This window comes from Palaemon carinicauda, chromosome 18, assembly GCF_036898095.1.
Source record: "Palaemon carinicauda isolate YSFRI2023 chromosome 18, ASM3689809v2, whole genome shotgun sequence".
NCBI classification, from domain to species: domain Eukaryota; kingdom Metazoa; phylum Arthropoda; class Malacostraca; order Decapoda; family Palaemonidae; genus Palaemon; species Palaemon carinicauda.
Genome location: NC_090742.1, coordinates 12,586,022 through 12,593,521, shown reverse-complemented (window position 1 = coordinate 12,593,521; position 7,500 = coordinate 12,586,022). Strand labels below are relative to the sequence as shown.

The 7,500-nt window shown below is 34.3% G+C and overlaps 1 protein-coding gene and 1 long non-coding RNA gene across 2 annotated transcripts in view; both read left to right on the top strand.

Annotated features, from left to right (window-relative positions):
• The window catches only part of LOC137657613 (protein Star-like), a 213,702-nt gene that overhangs the window by 128,729 nt on the left and 77,473 nt on the right, over window positions 1-7,500 (top strand). The gene's annotated exons all lie outside the window — the stretch shown is intronic.
• On the top strand, window positions 5,193-6,787 carry LOC137656971 (uncharacterized). The gene is made up of 3 exons (XR_011047069.1): window positions 5,193-5,242; window positions 5,452-5,624; window positions 6,269-6,787. It is a non-coding gene; the product is annotated as an uncharacterized lncRNA (long non-coding RNA).

Below are 7,500 nucleotides of genomic sequence, written 5' to 3'. Positions count from 1 at the left end.
GCTGATTATTTTTGGCTACAGCTGCTGCTGATTATTCTCAGCTGCTGCTATTTTTGCTGATTATTCTCAGCTGCATCTGCTGCTGATTATTTTCAGCTGCTGTTGCTTTTGCTGGTTATTCTCAGCTTCTGCTGCTTTTGCTGATTATTCTTAGCTGCAGTTTCTGCTGCTGCTGTTCACCTAACCATAAATGCCTCCCTCAAAAAGATGATGCAACTTTTTTTCCCCAGCAAAATGGTTTTGGCCCAACCTCTAAGAACTAGTCTGCATACTAGAAGAACCCCAGCTTCATCCCTCTGCAGAGCCGGTCTTCTAGATTATTCCCCCAGAACCACCCGAAGGTTGGTATCCGAAAGAATAGATCTAGATATCCGACCATTTGTACACTTGATAAAGTCCTGTACACCCCATCAAGGTACATAGCATACTAGAATCAGCCAGGTTCCTTCCCTCTGCAGAGCCAGCCTTTTCAATTATCCCAAGCACCATTTAAGCTGAGGGTTTAAGCCACAAATCCATCGAGGTGGGCAGTTATTCCAAACATCCTTCAAATAGAACTGTCAGGCTAACAATGCTTTCCAAGTACTACTGCTGATGGTACTCAGCTTCCACTGCTTTTTTTCATATTTTTATATACTTTTTTAGTTTATATTTTTTTTCTAATTTTTTAGTATTTATAATTTTTTTTATTTTTTAATTTTTATACTTGTTTAGATTTTTCTTTTTTTATACTTTTTTTTTGGATTTTTTAAATTCTTTTCTTTTCTTGGATTTTCCAGTTTTTATGCTTTTTTATTTTCTAGTTTTTATATATTTTTGGGGTGGTTTTTCATTTTCAATATTTTTTTGGATTTTTTAGTTTTATCCTTTTTGGATTTTTTGTTTTTAATACTTTTGGGAGTTTTTTTTTATTTTTTTTTTCTGGGATCTTTCACCTTTCATGTTTTTAATTCACTGTCACTCAGTCCAGGTGTAAGTATAATACTGGAACACTTCCGAGCTTCAATATCTTTTCCTTTAATTTTTATTCCTGAAAAATTGTTCAAAATATTCGAAAGTATTTTCATACCGTTCTTCAAATGGCCTTTGATCATTCCTCTTCTGTGATTGTTCCCTGCTTTGTTCATAATAGTGCTTTTGATGGTGCTCCTTTTCATATTGGTCATATGACTGCTGACATTCCTGTTTCGGTTGGTTAAAGGTCTGTTGACGTTCCTGTTTAGGTTGGTTATAGGTCTGCTGACGCTCCTGTTTATGTTGGTTAAATGTCTGCTGACGCTCCTATTTATGTTGGTTAAATGTCTGCTGACGTTCCTGTTTAGGTTGGTTAAATGTCTGCTTATGATCCTGTTTAGGTTGGTTATAGGTCTGCCGACGTTCCTGTTTATGTTGGTTAAATGTCTGCTTATGTTCCTGTTTATGTTGGTTATAGGTCTGCTGACGCTCCTGTTTATGTTGGTTAAATGTCTGCTTATGTTCCTGTTTAGGTTGGTTATAGGTCTGCTGACGCTCCTGTTTAGGTTGGTTAAATGTCTGCTTATGATCCTGTTTAGGTTGGTTATAGGTCTGCTGACGGTCCTGTTTAGGTTGGTTAAATGTCTGCTTATGTTCCTGTTTAGGTTGGTTATAGGTCTGCTGACGCTCCTGTTTATGTTGGTTAAATGTCTGCTTATGTTCCTGTTTAGGTTGGTTATAGGTCTGCTGACGGTCCTGTTTAGGTTGGTTATAATGATGATATCTTCTACACAAGTGAATATTTTCTGTTCTCAAGTACAGAGGTTTGTCATGTGATTTTCAGTAATACTCGTATTAATACCAAAAGTTTTCCGAGACGCAAACACGCTAGGGCTTCGCCCCCAGAAGGTCGGTTTTCCATATCCGGATCCCGTTTTAAAGGCGCCAGAAGAGTTGGAAGACCTAGGCCTACACGTTTTGTGACCCTTTGGCTCAATTTGAGTAAAATTTTCAGTAGTGCATGCAAGCTCTAGACATTAACCATAGTGTTGTACTTCTTTGATTTATGTTGCTCAAAGTTTCTCTCCTTTAGATTTTAGTTAGGAAGAAGTCTTTTGATAGATTAATTCACGTTTATTGCTTATTTGACTTAATTTCCTTTTTTTTTTTATTGTTTGTGCTCTAACGCCCTCAATATCATCTTACACAAGAGTACATAAATTCAATTATGCCGTTGAGGAGCTATTTGTTTGGTTACGAACGTTGTGGAAGTCGGCTGGTTTCGTATATCCTGTAAATTAGACTACTTTACTTTACTTTACTTTGATGGCTGCTTTTCCGGTCCCATACAGTACGGGGAACCTCACTCTTGACAGGACCTCCACTGTCGTTTTACCTTGTTAGTTCAGAGTATTTATCGTTTCACATCACGTATTGTTCATTTACTGTTAAATCGTCTTCAGTTTCCTCTTGAAAGCCTTAATGTCTTCAATCATTCGAATGTTTCGTGGGAGCTTATTGTATAGTCTCGGGGCCGCATATTTAAAGGCTCTGGAGCCTAAAGTAGACATATATCCAGGTTCCAACAGTTTGAAGCCATCTGTAACTATTCTCGTGTTGACACGATTTGTTGGCTGCGCAATATGTAGCAATTCTCTCAAGTATTTTGGACGACCGGTTCTGATAACTTGGTGGGTTATTTTACATATTTTAAACTCAATTCTTGCTTTAATCGGCAGCCAGTGTAAATCAATTAGTATAGGGGTGATCCTTTGCTAGATATCGGCACTGAGTCATTATTTATGCTCATTTGAATATCATCCAAGTTTCTCACGATGTTTCTCGTACCCACCACCAAGAATTCAGTTTTGTTCTCATTTAATTTTAGTTGTTTAAATGTTATCCATTCTCTAACACTATCAAGGATTCGGTTTAGAGTTTCAGTAGTGTCATCTATATCATTTATGGAGAAGTAAAATTGTGTGTCATCCGTAAATAGTTTGAACTTCACGCTATGCCTTTGTAGGATTTTCGATAGACCAATAGTATAGATGCAGAATAAGATTGGGCCAAGTACACTCCCCTGGGGTACCCCTCTGTTTAAGGGTTCATATGATGGATAAGAGTTTCCAATTTGTACACAGTAATTTCTACCAACTAAGTAGTCTTTTAGGTATTGTAAGGCTTGATCTTCAACGCCGATGGACCGTAGATCATTTAGTAGCAGTTCATGCACAACTGTATCAAAAGCACCACTGAGATCGAGCAATATTAAAAGGCCACATTTATTTCGATCCATCATTTCAAGCATATTTACAACAGAGCAGATGGCTGTCTCCGTAGAGTAGTTTTCTGTAAGCAAATTGGTTGTCAGGCAAAGCTTCTACTACTTCTAAATGACTGACTAATTGTTCAAGAATTACATATTCAAGCACTTTTGAAACAAAAGATACATTCGAAATAGAGCTTAATTCCTGGTAGTCCAGTGTATTTTTCAGAACTGGTGTGACTATAGCCATTTCCTCAGATTTAGGAAACTTACATTCATCAATGCTTGCATTTGCTATTCTCATTATTATTTCGGCTAGACTAGAAAAGTCTCTCTCTCCAATTACTTCAGATATTGGCATAGGATCGATCGCGCAGTTTGTTTTCTTTGGTCTCTTGATAATTCTGGTGATGTCATCTTGTGTTATGTAATTTTATTAATTTTGTCTGTGTGCCTGGTGTATCAATAATCTGATGTTTAGTATTTACAAATGACCTGGTTATGTTTTCAATTTTGTTTTTAAAGAATACTAGAAAATTATTTGCTAGTTCCTGGTCACTGTATCCATTAGGTAGCTTCCTTTCTTTTACATTTCCCATCATACCATTTAGGAAACGATATAACTTATTTATGTCTGTTGCTGCTTCGAGGATCTTTCTCTTATAGTATTCACTTTTTTTTCCTTCTTAGTAGGTAATTATATTGACACTCAGAAGTGTATTCTACCCAAGTACTTTCAATTTTAACCTATTCCACTCTCTTTACCCAGTGAGGAAAGGAAGCAAGGAGAAATAAAATATTCTAAGAACAATAACAACATTAAGATAAACATCTCCTATATAAACTATAAAAACTTTAACAAAACAAGAGGAAGAGAAGTAAGATAGAAAAATAGTGTGCTCGAGTGGACTCTCAAGCAAGAGAACTCCAGCCCAAGACAGTGGAAGATCATGGTGCAGAGGCTATGGCACTACCCATGGCTAGAGAACAATTGTTTAATTTTGGAGTGTCCTCCTAGAAGATCTGCTTACCATAGCTAAAGAGTTTATGGCGATGATTAGTTCGGCCCTAGAAAAAAAAGCTCTTATTATGACTTACGTATAGTATGTCACTATTGCTGAATAATGATGGATTGGCCTAAATATGTGATTTAAAAATACACATTTTGTAGAAAAACAATACCTACATTAGTATACTAGTGCTAGAGGGTACACTTGGGCACGCTATTCTATCTTATTTCTCTTCCTCTTTCTTGAAGTTTGTGTAGTTTACATATGACACATCAATCGTAATGTTGTCACTGTTCTTAAAATATTTTAATTGTTCCTTACTTATCCTGATGTTTATCTATTTCCTTGTTTCCTTTCCTCACTGGGCTAGTTTTCCCTGTTGGAGCCCTTGGGCTTATAGCATCTTGTTTTTCCAACTAGGATTGTAACTTAGCAAGAGATAATAATAATAATAATAATAATAATAATGTCCGTAGGATCTTTCCCAGTGAAATTTAGTTAGTCACGTTGTCAATAGATGGCGTTGATATGAGACCTAATTCGCACGGATATTTGTTGATTTCAGTCTTCCCTTTACTATCTTTGCCTGCAACAATTTTATTAAATTAAATTACAGCTTTGTGTGAAAGAAAAATTTTTGTAATAAACATAGGTGTAACATTGTTACTTTATATTTGTATTTTATGATTAAATCGATAATATACGTGTGAACTTACAGAAATTATGAACTCTAAGCACATGGGTAGGCTATTGATATAATGAAGCTTTTGCGATTTTATATAACCTGAAATTACATGGAATATATTTTTGCTCACTCATAAATAAGTTATTTATTCGTATGCCGCAAAGGTGTCTATTAAGAAAAGGATCAAGCGAGTACTGTCTTTCTCTGTTTAGAGTCCTTGGCTAGGTATAGCGAAGCCTTCTCGGGATGTCTTGCCGTTATCGTAAACAGTTGGGTGGTTGGTGTTAACAGGTATACGAGAGAACCTCAAAGTTCGTGTAGTTGGTAAGTTGGTTTTCACTCGTTTAAGTTTTCTTATACTTAAGATGTTTGGTGTTTATTGGAGGTCTGTTGATATTTGTAATTTATTTACACTATATTTATTTCAAATGCCTTTATCTTAACGTACGGGTTTATAAGTTATTACTCCTTTTTTTTTCATTTTTTTTTTATTTATTACCCATGTTTCAACTTTGGTTTATTTCTAATTTCAGGAAAGAAAAGTGAGATCCCCAGATTACCTGTGCGTTTCAAGCTACTTGGATAGAAATCTTTCTTGATAAGAACTAGTGTTACCTGTAGGCCTATTATCCTTGTCGCTATTTACGCTGACTGACTGTTGACAACGCTGGAAGCTGGTGAAGTATTTTTCAGTCTGAACTAAAAGGCAAGTACTGGTGTTTTTTTCTTTATTCAATCCTAAGCAAGCCAGTCCTCCCCGATTGGGGGCGGCGCCCCCAATTGTGGGAGGACGTTCCCTATAGCGCACGGTAGACCTTAGAGGTCTACCGTGCGCTATAGGGAGGCTTGCTTTTATATTCTTTTTGTCTAAATTCGGTGAGTGTTCAACGTTTTTGTACTTAGTTAGGTTCTGCAGTTATAAGCCCGTTATCATCGCTCAATTTTAAAGTTAAAAATAAAAGCTTTGATAAAAAAATATCACCAAATTTTGAAGTAAAAAATATTAAAGCTCTGATAAAAAATATCACTATTCTTGAAGTAGAAAATAAAATCTTTGATAAAAAATTGGAGTAAAAAATTAATGCAATAATTCCAAATTTAAAGTAAACTCAATTATGATATTGAATTAACATTCAAAGCATAAAGTTTCGAAGTTCAGAGTAAAAAGTTCTCATAACTTCTTTGAATGTTAAATATTTCTACCATATTATAAAGTATATGGATGCATGCTATATTGTACGAAGTTTATTGTACTTGCCATTTGTAATCTAATATTGCAGGCTTTAGCTATGTTTATGTAGGGACGCATAATTCTTACGAGAACAGTTTCTGATAATTAATTCTTTTCAGATTGGGTAACACTACTGCAGGATAAATTGTTACAAGGAATGGAAATCCTGCCATGATCATCTATAAATACTTCTAAGATCGTTGCTGCAAATCCTGACATTTTGGATGAAGACTTATATTGGAATTTATGGAATTCCGGTTTACACTGGGAGATTTGGCAAACTATAACTGTTAGATTCCGGTAAATAGGTTACTGGTAAGTTAAACGAATAATGATTTAACTAGTTTGATTTTACTGTGGAAATACTTTGGCATAAGTAACACCTGCAATTTTGATAAGATAGATTACTGATAATACTTGCCGAAATTTGTGAATTTTGGCAGAAAAAATTCAGTAGTTTGCCATTGAAGTAAATTTAGCTTTGATTTGGTAAATAGTTTATTGGAATATAATTAAAGAGTATTCTTCAGTAGATTGAAATAAATTCAACTAAATATTTAATTGATTGGTTGAACAAATTTATTTCCTTTTTATGAAGTTTTGAGTGTATAATTTCTTCAAATAAATTTCTAATTACTTCTACGTGGTTGTCCTATGATCTTCTAAGCTATTAAAAGTTTTGAAAATGTTACATTTATATTTGGTTTCAAGGTTAGAAAACCAACTTGGCAATCTTTAAGGTATTAAATTTTGAAAATATAATGGTACACTTATATTTGGTTTCAAGGTTTGAAAACCATTTAACCAACTTGGCAGTATTTAAGGTATAAAAATATTTTGGAAACAGAATGGTACATTTTATATTTGGTTTCAAGGTTTGAAAACCAACTTGGCATTTAAGGTATTGAAAATTTTGAAAATATTTGGTTTCAAGGTTTGAAAAAAAATTTAACTTGGCAATCTCAAAGGTATTAAAAATTTTGGAAATAGAATAGTACATTTATATTTGGTTTCAAGGTTTGAAAACCATTTAACCAACTTGACAAAATATATAAAAATTTTGGAAATAAAACTGTATATTCATATTTGGTTTCAAGGTTTGAAAACCATTTAACTAACTTGGCAATCTTTAAGATATTTCAAATTTTGAAAATATAGTACATTCATATTTGGTTTCAGCGTTGGGAAACCAGTTCACCAACATTATCTTTATTCAAAACTAAGCTAATGGTTTCAGAAAGGTGACCGGTTTTGTAATAAGAAACCAGTGACCTCAAAATAGATATACTGAAACCGACACCTGTATATGAAAACACAAACTATTTAAATAAAAAAGTCACTTGTAACTATT